The following is a 21585-nucleotide window of genomic DNA, read 5'->3' on the forward strand; positions in this document are numbered from 1 at the left end:
TTTTTCTCTCTTTTTACACAAACAAAAAGAGTGTGCGACTGATCAATGTTTGAATGTACAGTCTCTTCAAAATCCCTCTGTCTTGCTGTGTCTTTGTCCATTACTGCACAAGCTCTCTGTTCTGATTCTACGCTTGCAGAATAGTTACCAATTTGTCTAGTAACATCCTGGTCCATCACTTCACATCCTGTCTGTTCTATTTTGACACATGTGGAATCAAAGCTTTTTTCTCTAGTGCAATTTTCAAGAAATATTACACGAGCATCATATTCTAATTGTTCATGTGCTGTATTGATGCCATTTTGTTTTGTGAGATCTTGATGTTTCTCTTCGAATACAATCTGTTGTGATATAGCAAATGCAGAATAAAAACCTTCAGCTGTATCAAAACATCTATCAGTCTCGATTTTAACATAAACAGGTTTTAAGTCATCCAGTACTCTATCTGAGACAGGTTCCTCTGGATTTGTTTTAGCCATAGAGCAGGAGTCAGGTTGGGTTATTGAATCGATTTCCATAGAAAAAGTACTTTTAATTTCAGTGCCAGTTTCCGTGCTCTTGCATTGTGTCCCCCACTTTCTCCATTTATATTTTCTGGAGGCTGCTGTGAGACGACTTTTCCGTCTATTTGTCATTCTGAAAATGATTTACAGATAAGCATGTTCATTTCTTGGCATCTAAAAATTTGGCAGCGGCTTGATACAAGTTACAAAATGTATGGTCGAATTATTATTCAAAACAGTCTAATAAAGAAAGTTCCTCATGATGTATGCACATGTAAAATTCAAAGGATGTGCAATCGGTTCATCCAATGTTCAATATAACTCTCATTCAATGTTCAATACAAACTTCATTCAATGTTCAATATAACCAGAATATAAAATTTCTTACTCTATTAGTCACCATGAATTATTTTTGGATAATCAAATTTATTAACCTTATTATTAATACAACAAGAGATGTGTTTGTCAGAAACACAATGCCCCCTATTGCGCAGCTTTGAAATAAAATTTCAATATATTATTTGGCAGGTTTTGAAATTATATCCCTTTTAAAGCTTATTACTTCTCTTGGATTGTATTTTTTTACTTTTAACCTTGAAGGATGACCTTGACCTTTTACCACTCAAAATGTGCAGATACACGAGAAGTAAGTTAGAGATTGAATAGAGAAATGAAATTATTTTTTTTAATTTTTGACCTTTGACCTTGAAGGATAACCTTGACTTTTCACCACTAAAAATGTGCAGCTCCATGAGATACATATGCATGCCAAATATCAAGTGTCTATCTGAAGCGTTATAGAAGTTATGAGCATTTTTCGAAACCTAAACACAAAGTGTGACGGAAAGACAGACAGACGGACAATCCAATAACTAAATGCCCTACATCGGGGGCATAAAAACGCTTGAAATTGTATATAGTTACAGTAACTTGTATAACATACAGAAAAAGGAATTGTTCAGTCACCTTGATTAATTTTATGCTACTGCAGTTTTAATAATAAACTTAATTATCAACTATATAGCCAAAATAAATATATGATGTATATATGAATTTCAACATGCATCTACAACCAAAAAATATTCATGTTGATGATTGCAGCTTTTAAAGTGATTTAAATGCACATGTCCTTCCTAAAATTATGTTTTATTGATAGCAAGGAGATCCTATAATTATGCAGCCCGCTCTGATCATTTCTGTCCCAAAAAAGAAACAAGAGCTGTCACCATAGGATGACTTATGCCCCCTATAAACACTTGATAGAAGTAATGAGCTTTTTTCGAAACCTAAACGCAGATTTCGAAACCTTAACGCAGACCCTAAGTTCAAGGTCAAGGTCACAGGGGTCAAAATTTATGTGGGTATGGAAAGGCCTTGTCCATATACACATGCATACCAAATATGAAGGTTATATCTCAAGGGACACAGAACTTATGAGCATTTTTCAAAACCTAAACGCAGATTTCGAAAACCTAAACGCGGACCCTAACTTCAAGGTCAAGGTCACAGGGGTAAACAAAATTCTGCGTATGGAAAGGACTTGTCCATATACACATGCATACTAAATATGAAGGTTATATCTCAAGGGACATAGAAGTTATGAGCATTTTTCGAAACCTAAACGCATATTTCGAAACCTAAACACGGACCCTAAGTTCAAGGTCAAGGTCACAGGGGTAAAAAATTTTGTGCGCATGGAAAGGCCTTGTCCATATACACATGCATACCAAATATGAAGGTTATATCTCAAGGGACATAGAAGTTATGAGCAATTTTCAAAACCTAAACGCAGATTTCGAAACCTAAACGCGGACCCCAAGTTCAAGGTCAAGGTAACAGGGGTAAAAAAATTTGTGCGTATGGAAAGGCCTTGTCCATATACACATGCATACCAAATATGAAGGTTATATCTCAAGGGACATAGAAGTTATGAGCATTTTTCGAAACCTAAACGCAAAGTGTGACGGAAAGACGGACAGACAGACGGACAGTCCGATCACTATATGCCCCCTTTTCTTCGAAAGGGGGCATAAAAATGGTGACTCAATACAACAAGAGCACCGCCTTGCGGGTGCAGACCGCTGATCTATTTTTCTTTTTAAAGGTGAAGGGAACTATCTCAATACTTCAATAAAAAAAGATGGATGGGTGGGGTGGAGGGGTGTATAGTGTGGGGGTGTGGTCATTTATTACATTATCTTCCAAAAATAAGAAATAAAAATGCAAAAACAAAATAAAAATAAATATTTTTTTTGGGGGGTGGGGGGGATTCTTGGGTGGGATAGTTGGACGGTCTTTCAAAAATAAAATAATAAAATTAAATATTTTTGTTTTTTAACCATGTTTCCAAAAAAAATTGGGGAGGGGGTTGTATGTCATGTAAGAGTTGTTTTGTCAAAGTATCAATCAATTCTGATCATAAATAACGAAGTCATGGCAATTTTTGCAAAATTTAATTATTTGACCTTGAACGTCAAGGTCATTCAAAGGTCAAGGTAAAATTCAACTTGCCAGGTACAGTACCCTCATGATAGTATGAAAGTATTTGAAGTTTGAAAGCAATAGCCTTTATACTTTAGAAGTAAAGTGGATGTAAAAACAAAATTTAACCATATATTCAAAGTTACTAAGTAAAAAAAGGGCCATAATTCCGTCAAAATGACAACCAGATTTATGCAACTTGTTCTGTACAGTCCCCTTATGATAGTTTGTGAGTGTTCCAAGTCTGAAAGCAATAGCTACATATATGATACTTTAGAAGTAAAGCGGCCCAAAACACAAAACTTAACGAAATTTTCAATTTTATAAGTATAAAGGGGCCATAATTCTGTTAAAATGCCAGTCAGAGTTACATAACTTTGCCTGCACAGTCCCCTTATGATAGTAAGTAAGTGTCGCAAGTATGAAAGCAATAGCTTTGATACTTTAGGAATAAAGTGAACCTAAACACAAAACTTCACGAAATTTTCAATTTTCTAAGTATAAAAAGGGCACATAATTCTGTCAAAATGCACGCCATAGTTATCTTACTTTGCCTGCCCAGTCCCCTCATGATAGTAAGTAAGAGTACCAAGTTTGAATGCAATAGCTTTGATGCTTTATGAGAAAAGTATACCTAAACACAAAACTTAACCGAATTTTCCATTTTCTAAGTATAAAAAGGGCACATGATTCTGTCAAAATGCACGCCAGAGTTATCTAACTTTGCCTGCACAGTCCCCTCATGATAGTAAGTAAGTGTACCAAGTTTGAATGCAATAGCTTTGATACTTTATGAGAAAAGTGGACCTAAACACAAAACTTAACTGGACGCCGACGTCGACGCTGACGCCAAGGTGATGACAAAAGCTCATATTAAAAAAAAATAGATGAGCTAAAAATGATATTTTTTGATAATATTTTAATGATTATAATAATATACTATTTAATATCAATATTCATTAATTCATTTACAAATAATAACACTTAATTTCTCTTCATCAAATAATGTTCATCTGAGAACTTCACTTTCTTAAAACTATTGAGAGCAAGCAATATTGTAATAATTATATATAATATTTGTTTCTGTTTTTGTTTATTTAATAAATGTTATATAACTGTGTTTTCAGTAATAACTCAAATTGCATGCAGATATGAAGTCTTTGAAATTTAACAACAGAAATGCGTGTGTTTCATTTTATTTAATAAAAGTTAATACATGTAGCATGGTAACCTAAAAGCAATCTTTAAAAGCCTGTATACATTTCACACATAAAGTTTCAAAAGCTCTCTTCACTATGTAATACTAATCATGCATTTATTAATGCAGAATTTTTTAAAGACCTTTGTTTATGACCTGCTTGCTCACATATAAATCAAACAAAATAAGAACCAAACGACACATGGTTGTCAATGTTGAGTCTCTCCCTTTATGGAATGTACACGAATAGTGATGAGGTGGTAATATTTGCTTTGTTGACGCAGCAAAAATCTTCGGATACCATACGTACCCTTTTGTCATTCAGAAAATACAATCAATAATTTATTTATTTTTACTATTGGAGTCTTCATTAATAATTTGGTAAAATCTAACTTAAGCCATGAAACTTTTTTTAAAAATAGCTTAAGGAATTCCAAATTTTGCCATAACTGTTTACTGGAAACAAGGTCCTGCAATATAAGAATCATTTCAGGTTTCCAAAATAATTCTGAAAAAGTCGAGGACCGAAAGCATTTTGGAAGAACTGCTTTGTCTAAATAATGACAGAAATATAATTACAGAAATAATGAGAAATTGCTAAAAAAAAAATCAAAGGTTTAATTAGGCCACAACACATATGTTCCTGAATGTCACTTCACCATTCCTCATGCTATTTCATATTTATGTAAGATGAACACTATACTAAATTGATAACCTGACCAGTTGCCTACATGTATAAGAGTAATGAATGAATTGTAAAGGATTCAGTTGGAAGCCATATATTGTAATAGATATTCTTCTTCTACTATTTCTACTTCTGCTAGTGGTTAGCGAGTATTTGTCTGACGAAGTGTGGGTTTTTCTTGGATAACTTCCTTACTAATAAGAAATGTGGCATGAAACATTTACTGATATATCCTGGGTTCGTCATCTAAAAGTGAATGTAAACAAAACAGTTGTTTGATGTGCACATGCGTTTGTACAAGGCCCATAAAATTATGGAGTCAGTTTTCCGGACATTTTTATTCCATCTATCCGCATCCGTATCCGCATCTCATCTGTATCCGCAAAATCATAATACGGACGCTATATTCCATTTATCCGCGTAGGTCAAACGTATCTTTTTTTTGGGGAGGGAATATATGGATAAAACTGAAAATTATCATTGAGATAATTATTATGAAGGACAAGCGTGAATTTTAGCAGATATAAGGTACACATCAGTATTCTGGCTGTAAAAGAATACAAATGGTATATACCTGAAACATCTACTTCTAGTGCCTTGGCTATGCTTTTCCAAACATTTGAAGTGAAATCAGAGTCCAGATATGCAGAACTGCGTTGGTTGTATAATTCCTTGTAATTTTTCACGAATTCGATAAGTTTTTCAATTGATTTTTGAGATGACAGCTTCCCTCATCGTGCTAAATGCCGTCCGTATCTTGTCCGCATCCGCATTAGAATGCTCGCTTGAGCGTTCTTTGCGGACACCTATTACGCGTGCGGATGAATAGAATAAGCGCAGTGCATGTCAACTTGTTCTATTTTTTGCGGATACAGATATGGGGATGTGGATACGGACAGATGGAATACTAGCCTAAGTAAATGGAAACAAGTTATAGTTAAAATGATCCTTTTCTTAACTGAAACATTATAATAACGTGAATATATTAAATTTATGGGGCTATGTCTGATTTTGCGTGTATAAGTAGTGTTACAACTTGTTTCCAATATCAATTCATACCAGAATATCCATTTTCAATGTCTTCTTGAAATTTGTGACGCTCATCGCATTGAAAATAGGAGCTAATTTCAAATTTGGAAGTGAAAAAAACTTGGAATCAAAATTTCAATGGTATTATTTATAACATGATTGTTATTTATACTAAAAACGTGTTTAATTCAATGCATAATATTATATCACAGGGAATCCAACAAAGACTTAAGGAGCAGCTATCATGCATAAAAACAACAATTTTAATAATTTGTGTGTGTTGAACACATGAGTTTCTGGTATTAGGTTTCAAGAAAAACAATCGAGATCTGTTGTATTGTAGCAGATGACCGAAAATCTCAAGAACACAAATTGGGCCTCATTAAGTGATTTTTTTGTGCATGTGCGTTCCATATATATCCCCGAGCTGAAGTCACATTTCACTAAGACGAAATTTCTAAACATTGCAACTTTAAAACCAGGTACGGATTTACCGGGGAGGCACGAGGGGCACGTGCCCCCCCCCCCCCCCAGCGGCTGAAGACAAAAAAATTATTTGTGTGTGTTTGTGAAAACAACTTGGCCAGATGTTCTGATTTCCCCGATTTCCGACAAAGAAAGTGCCTCCCCTCCCTGCTTTTTATCTTAACAACCTTACCGTCTACTATCCACAGGGGGCACCTTTTAGACGTTAACACTCAATTATCACCGTAGCAAAAACTCTTTGCGGCCGTAGATTTAAAGCGTCTAGATAACAGTGAGCGTCTATCATTTACATTCAATAAGCGTCTGGTTGATCTTGAACGTTGTTTTGAAGGCAAGTATAGCAATTAACAGTGTATTGTCATAACCATGGGGACGTTATATATGGAGACGTTTCTTGCGGTATATAATACAGCGTTTCACAGCATTGTCTTCATCACAATGAAGCGAAAAGCAACAACGCTGGATCAATTTTTTGGTCCATCCAAAAAACCAAAAAACACAGAGACAGACTCGCAGCCAAAGTTATTGAGCTTAAGGTGAGAATTTATTAAAAAAATAGTTTGGTATTATAATCCGTTAACTGCGTTAAGTTTATTCAGTTTGTTAAATTTTTAACTCTAAAATATTGCAATGAAAGAACAAAAGATTGAGTTTAAATTTATTAACAACTTTCTTTAAACTGATAGTACGATAAATAAAACAATTCAATTAAATATTAAATATGCATGTTCTGCTCTATATAAGCATTGTAGAAATTTATTTAATAACAGTAATTGAACTTTATTGAAGAATGAAAGTCGCCCAGACTCACTGACTGATGCAAATGGAATTCTGAGCGCCATCACATCATTCCCATTTATTATTGCCCTGGTGATTGCTCTGCGTTGCTTGGCGTACATCAAGTCTCTCAGCATTGTTCTTCAGGGTAAACTTTTGTTCACTTTATAGTTTTCTTATCATCAACCCTTCCAACTACAATGTAGCTTGATCTCCGAAATATATGTTTTATTGAATTCGTATGGCTAGTAGCTTGCACAAAACTCTTATACAATTAGGATATCTAAACTTAAGGTACAATTCAAAACAGTTGTAGAACAACTTCCTTAATTATAATATTCTCTCTATGATTTGCATACATTAAAAATGTTATTGAAGCTAATTCTACTTTCACAATTTAAGACATTTATTACTTTCCCATAGTATTATTTTTCGTTGTCCAAATATTTATTCTAGTACACATGCTGTTTGTATTTATAGGCAGAGAACTTGATGTGGTAGAGGCCTTGAAGAATGTCCGCCATGTGAAGAACACCCTGCAAAACAAGCGTGACTCTTTTGACAACTTCCATGGCTGTCTGTATGAGGAGGCTGTGGCTGTAGCCAAAGCTGTCGGAGAGGACCCTTCAATCACAAGGTGATGTGGCAGACAGACACAACGAAACAACATCCCAGCAGACACTCCAGAAACATACTACAAGAGGGTTTTAACCATTCTATTCCTGGACCACCTGCTGCAGCAGTTTAGTGAGCGTTTCACAACGCTTCATGAGAGGGCTTCTTCTGCACTCCTCCTTATTCCATCAGTAGGACAGGACCTGGACAACACCAGTCTGGAGCACTACTTAGATGACCTCCCTTCACCAGGAACACTTCAGGCAGACATTGAGTGCTGGAGGTGTAAGTGGGTAAATGATCCCAACCCCCCTTCAATATTAAGTGCTGCATTTAAAGCATGCAATAGACAGATTTTCCCAAACATTTATACAATATTAAAAATTGCAGCAACATTTCCAGTGACAAGCTGTGAATGCGGAAGGAGCATTTCAACGTTAGGGAATGTAAAAACAAGCTGTCGTTCAACAATGGGGGAAGAAAGACTCACTGGCTTGTGTCTGATGTCAGTGCACAGGGACATTGATTTGAATGTTAGTGACATTGTCAAGCAATTTGCATGACAAAATCCAAGAAAAATGAAACTGCCTTGTATTTTGGAGTCTGATTTAAGCAATGAAGACAATGACTTGTGTTAAGTTAAAGAGAATGATAGCTTGTACATTTTCCTGATAACAGTTTGAAAATTGTGATTTATTTGTTTGTTTGTATTTGTTACTTGTTGAACAATAAAATGCCAATCACAATTGGAAATAAAAAAAATAACATTATTTATACACAGCATTTTCTTTTACTTCTTTATGTTGAAAGCACCATTATAAAGTATAAAAATAGTCTTCATTTTGCTCAGGAAATAGCCCAAAAACGCACCACAGACGATCTAGGAACCAAAAATTTTCAGGGGGCGGGCATGCCCCCGAACCACCTAGACATGCGCAACAACTCTTGTGCCCCTCCCCCAACTGGGTCCTCTCTGGATCCGGCCCTGAAAACTATAATACTTTCCTTTTTAGGAATTGCTGCTGTCAGCTTCAAGAAAACAAGTTTCTGTAAGTATGTGACCAAGGGTTACAATACATGAAATAAATAGAACATCCGATAAATACTGCTGTCCGACAAATACTCGCTAACAAGTATCCGTTACTTAAATTGTTTTAATATTTTTAATATTTTCTCGTAAATCCCATTTGTTTTCGCTTACAAACTGATGTAAAGGATATGGCATTTCAGACTAAATTTTAAAAAAGGCTTTCATAATTTTTTATATAACCGGAAGCAAAGACAGAAAACCAAATGGCAGAGTTTTTTTGTCTGGGATTCCTCAGGGTTCTATTCTTGGGCCAGTACTTTTCGTTATTTTTATAAATGAGTCATTTATCATTATGATTTGCCGGATGTGGTTGGCTGTTTGTGTAAGATGTTTGCAGATGATTGTAAAATTTATCAGGGTATTGAATCGATTAATGAACAACAACTGCAGTCAGATATTGATCAACTTTGCGAATAGAGTAAGGACAGGTTGTTAAATTTCAACATTAGCAAATGTAAAATGGTGTCATACAGAAATGAGAATTTTCATTTCAACTATAACATATTGGATGGTGATGAAAATGCTCAAAATCCAACCAGAGATGATTCCCAGAAGGACCTTGGTATACTCTTCAATAACAATTTGAATTTTGAGTCACATAAGTAGCACAGTTAATAAAGTCAACAGATAAATTGGACTAATCAGGAGAAAATTTACCCACATGGACAAATCCTTGTTGTTGACAATATACAAATCGCTCATTAGATCTCATATGGCTTATGGGGACTTGGTTTACTATCGCTCGATTGGTTATTGTCAGCTCGGGTACTACGTACATGTACCCTGGGTACTCTTAAGTATACTAACATGTACCCCGGGTACGGTAAATATACTTAATTGTACCCGGTCTATATTAGATTGTTCCCGAGTTGTATTCCCGCCCAAAATCCGATGTTGTAAAACGCGCTACTGATTATCTTATACAAACTTCTCTTTAAAAGAACTACATTAACATGCTTTTTGAGTATTAGTTTCGATAGTATTGAGGCCATTTTACAGAAAATTGACATAAATGTGAATATAATTAATTTTTAAAAATAGCCAACAACAACATATTGAGCGTTAAATTTCCTGGGTTCATTTAAATATATTTACCGTACCCAGGGTACAAGTAAGTATACTTAAGAGTACCCGGGGTACATGTAAGTTGTTCCGGAGCCACGGAGCCAACAATGACCAATCGAGCTTTACTATCCTCACACTAAGAAATGTTAACAAATAATTGAAAATGCACAGCGTAGGGCCAACAGATTAGTACCTGAAATCCGTGAACTATCATAACAAGATCGTTTGGCGGAATTAAATCTTCCTTCAATGGACCATCAACGTAACAGTTTTGATATGGTACAAGTATTTAAGATAATCCATAAAATTGATGAAATTGATGCTGGAAATTTTTTCGATTATGCTGAAAATTGTGGGACAAGAGGCCATTGTTTAAAACTTGCAAAACCGAAAGCTTATAAGTCAGTTTGCCTTCATTCTTTTGGACATCGCACAATCTCAGTTTGGAACAACTTACCACAAGACATTGTGACATGTGATACTGTAAATTCTTTCAAGACTCAACTAGACAAATTATGGTTGGATAAGCGTTTTGACATATCAGAAGTGTATTAATTAAAGCAAATTTAAATAACTTGTGACATTTAAAACAAACAAAATTTAGAACGGAGTGGAGATATTAAAACTGAAGAAGTTTAAAGGGATCAACTAGCTGTAAGAGCTATTGAAAGTCTCTAGAAAAGTAGAAGACACAAGGTTGGTAGTATGAACAATGAAATCAATATTTAATGTGTTCATGCAATTTACTATTAAAGGTCATATCAATGAAGTATTGAGATACTACATGAATTTTACTTTTTCAATAAGTCTACATGTATAACATGTATAAGTTATGTGTTAAGAATTTATTATGAAATTAGTATAACGTAACCCTTGAAGGCTCTCTTATGCTGATTAAAACTGTAATTCATATCTGCCTGTTCTAGGTTGCAACTGATTGCAAAATGTCAAACTGACATCATATAAAGGTTCATAATAGGTTCATTCAACTACATCTTGCATTTTTGGTTAATTTAGATCATGCAGACCTGTTTTAGTTTGTATCGTGTAAGTACCTATTATCGAACAGAACCTGATATCGGACGGTTTGTTTTGGTTCTATATGCGCATGCGCAAAAGTGCGCATGACGTCACATCCATAAACAAATGGTCATTTATGAAGTCCGTGACCTACTTGTCCACTAAGCTTGCAACAAATGCGCCGAAAACAGGTAAAAGAAATGCATTTATTGTTTTTTACACGGTTTTATGTGTTTTTTGCTATTACTTTTTGAATGCATTTATCAAAACGTGCATTTACACACCAAAAAGCGTATTTCCATTTGCAATTTTGGTTGCAGCAGACGTAGATTTTTTCGCCGAGTCCGAGTCACGTGACAGTCATGTGATAGTCATGTGACTTTGTTGCTCTTAGAGCTACAGCACAGTTCCGAAAAAATATTCCAGCTTTTCTTTCTTGACAATTGATCATCATAAAGTTAAGTTTGTTTTTCTTCTTTTTTCAGTCTAAACCTAAGAAGATAATTAAACACAGAGGTCTTTACTCACCAACAGCTCTTCACAATGCATACCTTAAAGTAAAAGACAGTGGCTTGCCAGTAAGAACTGTTGCAAAACAGTATGGTGTTCCTCATACTACACTATGGGACCGTGTGAAAGGGGTTATTGACCCTGAATGCCTCAAACCCGGACCAGCTCCACTCTTCTCTCAGGAAGAAGAGGTCAAACTAGTTAACCATGTCAAGACAATGGCTGCCCTTGGGTATGGTTATACCATCAGTGAAGTTGTAGCAAGTGCTACAAACTATGCAGTGTTCCTTGGTAAAAGGCCAAATGATAAACCTTTGTCTGTGAAATGGTTTAAGGGTTTCCAGCAGCGATGGCCTGAGTTGCGAGTTGTTCGTCCGAGGGCACTGTCCAACTACAGAGCTGAAGCCACATCAGAGGCCAATGTTCATGAATATTTCAACAATTTGATGAGCGTTGTTGAAAAACATGACCTCCACAACAAACCTGAGTGTGTCTATAACATTGACGAAAAAGGTATCCAAACAGAGCATACCCCACCATTCATAATAAGTGGCACATTGAAGGCACCAGCAGTTACTTCGTCAAGGTCCTGCGTTACAACAATAATTGGATGTGGCAACGCATTAGGCACACAGCTTCCACCATTCTTTGTTTTCAAAGGGAAACGCCTGAATGCAGATCTGTTACAAGGGTCTACACAAGGGTGTATGTCTGACAGTGGCTGGTCAAATTCAGCTGTGTTTTTACACTACATGGACACCCATTTTCTCAGATATGTGCAAAGAGTGGACAAGTCACAGCCTATTCTTGTTCTGCTTGATGGCCATAAAAGCCACATAAATGTTCCAGTGCTGGATTGGGCAAAGAAGAATAACATTATTCTATTCATCTTACCGGCCCACACAAGCCATGTCCTTCAACCCCTTGATGTGGGTTGTTTTGGACCCCTTCAAAAAATCTACAACTCCATGTGTCACAGATTTATCAGAGAAAATCCCTCTACAAAAATAACAAGGTACAATGTTGCTCCTCTTGGATCTGCTGCATACGTAGCAGCATTGTCTGTGGAAAATCTTCGATCTGCCTTCAAGAAATCAGGTGTTTTTCCTGTTGACGAGTCAGCTGTTAGCAAGGAGCATTTTACCACTTCGCTACCATATGTTGCTGAACCATCTGTTCCTGAAATCAACAAAAACATGCATGAAAGAAATCCTGATGTTTTCTTCTATGAAGCAGAAGTTGTCATTAACAAAAAGAAAGAATTCAACAATGGAAAGAAAAAGAATAACATTCTTGAATTTACATCTGGCAAAGAAACAACAGATCCGGTAATTAAACAGAAACTAAGGGAAAGAGCTGAAACAACAAATGAACAGAAAAACAAGCAACAAACTGAACAATCCAACAAACATTCGAAGCTTATGCCCACAAAAGAAACAGTTTCACAAGCAAGGAACAAACAACTGAGAAAAAAAATCAACAAAACAACACACTTACCCAGAGCCTGGACCCTCCCATCTGAACACTGATGTTGAATCCTCTGAAGATGAAGATGATGATGAAACTTGTTGTGTATGCAGCCTCTTTCAGCCAAAAGAACTTGCTAACTGCGTATCATTGATATTTGTAAAGTGGGCCAAGTGTGACTTTGATAACTGTAGCCACTGGGTGCACTTGCAGTTTTGCACAGCCACAAATGTTGTCAGGAGAAATGACCCGTTCTATTGTCCTTGCCACAATATTGCAGAGGAATAGACTTGTTTTTTGTGTTCAAAGCTACATGCTTTTCTAATTTTGTTAATTTTCATGTTTCAAAAAAAATTGTTCAGTTTCATGTTTGTTTATATTCACTGGAGTAGTATTTATGAACTGTTCGGTAATAGGTCATGTTTACATCGGCCGCCATTTTGTTTTGTCTGCTAGAGGTGACAATAAACAAGGAATCATTGTTATGAATTCTTGACGGATATTTGCTTGAAAACTTTACAGATAAGTTATTTAATGATTGAACTGTTAGTTATTTGTTAAAACAAATTGTTTTTGTTATTTTAAGTGTTTGCAAATTTAACTTAATTTCTTAGGTGTTCGATAACTGGTTCGTCCACCATAAACATTTTTACATGAAGCAGTTGTTGTTGTTGTTGAAGCAAGATTTTCAACACTGTCAGTACGGTCACTGTTCATAACGGTAGTTAAAGCACGATGTTCAATCGTGTCATTGTGTACGTCACCATCGATGTATAGAATGTAATCGTGTTACAATCGTCATCTCATAGATTGTGGTCTGGTTCCTTGTGTACGAGTTGTGTTGAAGTTCAGTAGGAGGTACATAGTTACAGCAAGCTAGGTCTCATTTAGGGGGAGGGAGGGGGTGCGGAGGGGTGCGTTGAAAGAACCATAACTCTTGCTTCCACATTTTAAGACTTGATGCCAGTAATGATTCCTATATTTAAATTTCGGGCATACATCTCGATAACGTGAAGCGCAGTGATAGAACCATAACTATTTGTTCCATGTGCATAGAATTATTGCCGTGTATATCAGAGTTTATTTACAGGTCCTACCGGCCTCTTAACGAGGTCTTTGAGGTCCGACCTGCCCATGTGACCTTTCAGGAGATAAAAGTTATTTTAAGTCAGAGTAGGTCAGATTTACCCCGGGTGTCCGGGTGTTTTGCCAATGATTTTTACTTTTATTAGGAGAGTTCAGTGCACGCTGGTCAATGAGACCTTAATGTGCCCTGTACTGTATTGCTGATGATGATTTTAGGATTAGGTGTAATGCTGTGTGCATGAGTAATGTGTATTTGTGTGTTATATAGGTGTGTTCGGTGTATTGGTTTGTTTAGGGTGTTGTGTAGGTTAGTGGTGTGTGTATGTGGGTGTTATATAGGTGTGTTCGGTGTACTGGTTTGTTTGGGGGTGATGTGTAAGTGAGTGTTATGTGGTTGTGTGCTAGGCCTTATGGTGATTATGTATACACGGTTGTGTGTGGATCAGTCATAGAGGCCGACCAAGGAGCAGCACTCATCCACTCGGAGCCACCATCGTCCTTTTTCGCCCGCCTGCCAAACATCCAGACCATGCATCAGATTTGGCTGAATTATATTTTCTTTTAAGTAGTGTTTGTTTTTATAATTAGATGTGAAGTGATGTAGTATGTTATAAGGAGTATTTTAAGCTGTTGCTTGCCGTTATTATTATGTTGTAGTAAACCCGTTTTTTATGACTGTGTAAGGTTGTTGTGCTCTCCGCCCCAAGAGAGGTGTTAGTGGGGGTTCGAGCGGGATACAGGCAACGCCCCGATTCCAGAGGCGTCCCTGGTTCTTTTAAGTGCCCGGTGTATAGCACCGATACACTGCACCCCCTTTTAACGTCCCTCGCGGAGGACATGTTAGTACATGGTGTTAGTTATGGTTCAAATATCGCTATGCTGCCTTGTGTCATATTTTATGGTGACGTGGGCTCTCACTGTTACTTTAATGAGAGTTGGTTGTATGGTGTTGTCAGGGTCAGACCAGTTTTTTTGAAAGATCATGTATTTGATGATAGAAGAGGGGGCCTGACTATGTGTTATTCAACCGAGATGACTAGTTAAATTGTGGGCATAGACAATATAAAGATTTTCTTTCTTCTTGCTGAGGTGGTGGTCTGCAGCTCTGTGGTGTTGTGGGGGCCAGACTAGTTTTGAAAGGTCATTTACTCGATGATAGAAGAGAGGGGCTGTGTTATAGTAGTTTGGAACTAGGAGAGCACGCACGTTATAGTTATATTATCTATGGTGACACCGGCAGCAAACCTATGTACTATTGTGTTTGGCCGTAGCGCAGCTACTCATGCGTCGTTATTGACGTTCTGTGGGCGACGCCGGCTACATAGGTACATTAGAGTATTCAAATACAACGGTTAATGTACTAATGGGATATAGAATGGTGAGCAGATAGGAATAAATACCTTTACCTTTCTTTTTTTTTTTTGGTCATCTTGGATGGGTCGTGTCGGCAGAGTCATAGATAATCTATCCCGTTCGGCACGCTCCAACCAACATATTTTTATAATATACATATATAAACAATGACAAAAACATGGTAGTATGATACTGTTACGCTATATACACCTGTATGGGTTGCACTGTAGATATCTCAAGTAATGAGTTACTTACGGGCGCACTTAGTGCGGCTTCCACTAATTTGTGGAAGTGAGTTGCCTGTGTGCATTCCCCTGTTACGTTGTCGTCGGATGCTGCGTGCTGTATGCAGCGGGATTTTTTTTTAAAGCCAGCACCGGGAGGGGTCTCGCGGAACCCGGATACTGTTATCTCAATTGGTAACTGTTTTTCACGGGGGGGGGGGGGTAAATTGCGTCTATGTTGTTAAGTCGCGGTTGTTAACGAGGCAGGTGGCCGATACATTTCATGGGTTGGGTGTCAGTTATATTTGGTAACGAAATCCCTTCCGTCGTTGTATTAAGAGAGTGTTTTTGTTGTTATACTGGGTTATATTGTGCAGCCTGTCAGCCCGTGCCCGTCCGTTGCGTCCTCAGAATTATTGCCCTCATTGATTGCTGTATATAAAGTTTAAGCTCTATAAAAGTAATCAACATTAAACTCCAAAGGTAGATATATATAATTGATGAAAGGCCGTGTACAAGCGTGGTTTAAATTGCTTCCATATTATGTGTATGTGTTCTGTGTTATAACTTTCCTTTATATTTCATTCAGGTACATAAAACGGAAACTTAAAGATGTTAAAGTCCTGAAGTTTCTTCACTATTATAATTGTTGTCCTTCGGTATATCGTATGCGTAGGTTTTTTTCAGGGCAATATTTTTTTAAACTATGATAGATGTAAACCTCAAATGTCATTTGTATACAATTCTCTAAAAAAAGAAGTGCAGTTCACAAGAACCATAACTCATTACTTCATAATTGCACAGTTATTCCCGTACGAAATTTTGGGGCGGAAATGGGACCGAAATGAGACGGAATTGGGACGGAAACTATTGTTTCCGGGCGGAATAGAGGCGGAAATAGATTTCCGCCCCAAAAAGACCATGTCTCTTGATCTTTTTTTCCAATCGGAATTCATGAGAAATTCCGGGCGGAAATAAAACTCGGGTGGAAGTTCATACTTATACATTTCTCTGGGGCGGATTTCTGACTTAGGAAATTAACTCGGGCAGAATTTCATACGTATACATTTCTCTGGGGCAGAATGTTGGACTTACAAAACTGTTAATAATCTTTAAGTCCCATTTTGAATCCCATTTTGAAATTCTTTATCAATAAACAGAGTTCTGATTTCAGTGTCTTAATGGTTATTGTAGGAAACATTTGCCACAAGGAAAACAACATTAATATTCAATTCATAAAATAGTTAACCCATGCAAAAAAGGCTGAAATGAGCTTAAAATGACACACATTTAAGGCTGGAATGACTGAAAAAATAGTACTAATCTACAAATTCAGCTGCAAGTTTTCACTCCTTAGAGGGGCCTATTCACAGATTTTGGCATATTTTGAAGTTTGTCATTAAATGCTTTATATTGATAAATGTTAACATTGGATCTTAAAAGCTCCAGTAAAAAATCAAGAATAAAATTAAAACAAGGAAAACAAGCAGCCGGTACCACGGCTCGAACCAGTGACCCCCGCATTCCTGGAGTTAGTCTGAAGTAAAATCGCATTAGCCCTTTCGGCTATTCCGCCGAGTATACACAGAATAAGTATTTTATACCTTATTTAAGCAATCTTCGTAGTTTCGTAAATTTAAACGACAACAACAGAACTCTCCAAATTATTCAATCGTTTTGCGTTGCAACGATTTATAATTTTTAGGTTTTCAAATCGTCAAAAGATACATATAATGGCTATATTGGACTATGGTAAATGTTCAGTAATACTGTTTTCTCACAAATATCATAACTAAATCGAAAATTTGCGAATCTGAAACAACTTTTTTCAATTTTGTCAATTTACCAAACCGTGAAAAGCCCCTTTAAAATTTGGAGGAAAATAATGAACTAAGATTAATACTGTTCTGGATGAAATTTATATATATATTTTGGCTCAGGCTTATTTTTTATAAGACATTATAATTAAATCACTTTGATATGATAATTTACCTTACAACATTTAAAGTACATGTAAATCTACAATCTATTTAAAATATCTTTCAATTAAGGATCATAGAGCAAATTTGATTAAGGGCTGTATGCAAGTTGAAAATTGTTATGAAATGCCATACATGTATCCCTGTTTATCAGTAGTGTTTTGTTTTAAGATGTCAATTTGGTGCTGTATCTTTGCATTCCCCCAGTTAATTGTAAACAAAGAACGCATGGGTAATATGGGGTAATATGAAGCTCCAGCCTGATAGGACAAACTCTTGTTCATTGTGAGTCAGAAATTTGAAAATAACAGCGCGGTGTTTGCAAGACATGTTACTGGCTTGAAAATTTGAAACGCAGTTTCAAAGCAATGATTGGACTTTTTTTATGTGAAGTTTTAATATGATGAATTAATCTAACTTTGATGAACATTCTGTAAGTAAAATGTGGAAGTCAACATTCAGTGTGTGAAAAAGGCTGAAAAGGGCGATTCAGTGAGTTATGATGGAACTTTTTTTAAATGCTCCGAACTACTAAACAGGTTTATTTCTTAGAATATTTACTTTGTATTGTTTTCTTATATTATGCTGTGTTTATTATACTTATATTATTTTACGGGAATATCTGTTTTGGCAGGTGGTTTATCTATAACATTTAAAATAAATTAATACTCAAGCCAGTTTATAATCTTTGCAGTAATTTAACATTATATAAAAGACATAATGCAGTCAAAGGTGTCTATATCTTATTGAATGCTTCTTGCCATGTACTAAAGATTTTTATCATTTGTGAAATAGAAACCAAGTGTTAAAGCTCCATCAGAGGTCCAGATAAAGATTTTGTATTCCTTAAATTTAATTAGTGAATGTTTTAGTGAACCAATACGCATAACTGTTGATGTTTGGGTATATTACATTTTATGATCATAAGGATTACATGTCTCAAAAGGTCATCTTAAATATTCAACAAGAGCATCGCCCTGCAAGTGCAGACCGCTCATCTATTTTTTTTTAAAGGTGAAGGGACTTTCATTTTCAATCACAAAGGAGGAAGGGGTGGAGTGAAGAGGGGTGTATTGTGTGGGGTGTGGACATTTATTACATTATCTTTGGGGGGGGATTCTTGGGTGCGATGGTTGGACGGTATTTCAAACATAAAATAATAAAAATAAATATTTGTGTTTTTTAACCGTTTCAAAAAAAAAAAATTGGGGAGGGGGGTGGGGTGGGGGGTATAGTGTGAGGGTGTGGTGGTCATTTGTGAGATGATCTTAAAAAAAAAATAGGGGGGGATTGGGGGGGAGGGGGGTGCGGTGGGGGGGATTCTTGGGAGCGATGGTTGGACGGTTTTTCAACATAAAATAATAAAAATAAATATTTGTGTTTTTTAACAATTTAAAAAAAAATTGGGGGGGGGGGTGGGGTCGGGGTGGGGGGGTATAGTGTGAGGGTGTGGTGGTCATTTGTGAGATGATCTTAAAAGAAAATTAGCGGGGGGATTCGGAGGGGGGAGAGGGGGAGGGCACGGGGGATGGTTTGGGTTGAGTCTATTGTGGTATGTCAGGTAAGAGTAGTTTTGTCAAAGTATCAATCAAATCTAATCATAAATAAAGAAGTTATGGCAATTTTAGCAAAATTTAATAATTTGACCTTAAGAGTCAAGGTCATTCAAAGGTCAATGTAAAATTCAACTTGCCAGGTACAGTAACCTCATGATAGCATGAAAGTATTTGAAGTTTGAAAGCAATAGCCTTGATACTTTAGAAGTAAAGTGGATCGAAACACAAAATTTAACCATATATTCAAAGTTACTAAGTCAAAAAAGGGCCATAATTCCGTAAAAATGACAACCAGAGTTATGCAACTTGTCCTTTTACTGTACCCTTATGATAGTTTGCGAGTGTTCCAAGTATGAAAGCAATATCTATGATACTTTAGGGGTAAAGTGGACCAAAACACAAAACTTGTTCAATTTTCTAAGTATAAAGGGCCCATAATTCCGTCCAAATGCCAGTCAGAGTTACATAACTTTGCCTGCACAGTCCCCTTATGATAGTTAATAAGTGTTGCAAGTATGAAAGCAATAGCTTTGATATTGTAGGAATAAAGTGGACCTAAACACGAAACTTAACCAAATTTTCAATTTTCTAAGTATAAAAAGGGCACATAGTTCTGTTAAAATGCCAGTCAGAGTTACATTACTTTGCCTGCACAGTCCCCTTACGATAGTTAGTAAGTGTTGCAAGTATGAAAGCAATAGCTTTGATACTTAAGGAATAAAATGGACCTAAACCCAAAACTTAACCAAAATTTTCAATGTTCTAAGTATAAAAAGGGCCCATAATTCTGTCAAAATGCACGCCAGAGTTATCTAACTTTGCCTGCCCAGTCCCCTCATGATAGTAAGTAAGTGTACCAAGTATGAATGCAATAGCATTGATACTTTCTGAGAAAAGTGGACCTAAACGCAAAACTTAACCGGACGCCAACGCCGACGCCAGGGTGATGACAATAGCTCATAAATTTTTTTCAAAAAATAGATGAGCTAAAAAAGAATCAATGACTATTCTGTACACAAACATGTTTGTCATTTAATACCATTGCATTAAAATCAATGTTCAAAATGTGACCAACTTATCTTAAGTAGTTTTTTAAATATTTTGTCACGAATTAAATCACTAAAACCGTGACTGTTGGGACAAAAATGAGAAGTTACATATGAAGTATCAGTTATTAGTGTAATAGTGGAGAATTCTTGCTTTTTTATACATTTACACTATATACTGTTCTATTTGGCAGGAAAGGACAGTAATCATGTATTGTAGTTTTTGAAAAATAAGTTTAAAAACGCAATATTATGTTGCACTTCCTACTTCATTTATTGCCATTTTATAATTCAGTATTTAATCAAATGTACCTAGTAGATGTATATTTTTAATTATTTTATGAAAGATGAAAACCAAAGCAGTAAGAAAAATAATTTCTGTTGAAATATTTAATGGTTTAGTGTAAATATTTTTATGAATTAATTAAATATATAAATGTGAATGTTGGGATATGTTCCATTGCATTAAGACCATTATTGTGTGTGTATTTATGCATATTTTACACTTCAATGTAACACAATTATAATAACAGAGGTTTGGTAATCATGTGGACCACAGAGTATTACATTTGGGGTCCATTCAAATTTTGTGATCTGTGTATAGTAAATCAGCCGTGACTGTTGGAAAAAAAAGTTTCTATAGTAAGTATTATGAATATATAAGCGTGAAAGGTCAAAGACCAGTCTTATTCTCTCAATGGCTGTTCAATGAAGACAATGACATGCATGCTTATATGTAGGGTGATGTTAAAGCAGAAATAGAGGCTCTTTTAACAGCTGTGATAGTTGGGACAAAAACCGTGACTGTTGAGACACATATTCCAGGCAATGCACAGTTGATACTTGTCAGCATATAAGTTTGACTGAAATATGTTAACCTCTGTTAAGGTCTTAATAATAAGTTAAGATAACATTTCATAGAAAACTGCTATCGTTGTCAAACTATATAGAGCCTTGAAGTATGACAATATTTATAACACATGAAATTGTTTATTAAAATACCCACATTACCAAATTAAGGTTCATGGGGGGGATAAAATTCATTTAAACTTCGCTTTGGTTTTTCTTCATTCAATGTGGTACAATATCAGGGGGGCACGCGTATACGGGAGCTTACCGCGTTTAAGTGAGAAAGTTGTTGCAAAACTTCAAAGATGGCGTCGTTTAAGTGTTTTTCGTAAAGGAGTAGCGGATATTTTCACCCGGTAAGCCAGTTTATATTTATATTTCTTTTAAATGAATAAGCCCTTTCGGCTCTACGGTGTTTGTGCTCCCCTCGGTTTTTTGTTTCAAAACCGTAGACGTCGGAATAAAAAAGTTATTGAAGCAAAACCGTCGACAAATTTGTTGTTTAATTTCTTGACCTTCGAGATGTTGGATGTTCGAATATCATTTTCTCTCATAATAAACAGTAT

General features: G+C 36.0%; 1 protein-coding gene and 1 long non-coding RNA gene across 2 annotated transcripts in view; one reads left to right on the forward strand and one right to left on the reverse strand.

Moving 5' to 3' along the window:
- The window catches only part of LOC127865674 (uncharacterized), a 323557-nt gene that overhangs the window by 64514 nt on the left and 237458 nt on the right, over positions 1 to 21585 (forward strand). The window lies entirely within an intron of this gene.
- Positions 12428 to 13567, reverse strand: LOC127865723 (uncharacterized). Its single transcript, XR_008042747.1, has 2 exons — positions 12957 to 13567; positions 12428 to 12638 (listed from the first exon to the last, which is right to left on the reverse strand). It is a non-coding gene; the product is annotated as an uncharacterized LOC127865723 (long non-coding RNA).

This window comes from Dreissena polymorpha, chromosome 2 (genome assembly GCF_020536995.1).
Source record: "Dreissena polymorpha isolate Duluth1 chromosome 2, UMN_Dpol_1.0, whole genome shotgun sequence".
NCBI classification, from domain to species: Eukaryota; Metazoa; Mollusca; class Bivalvia; order Myida; family Dreissenidae; genus Dreissena; species Dreissena polymorpha.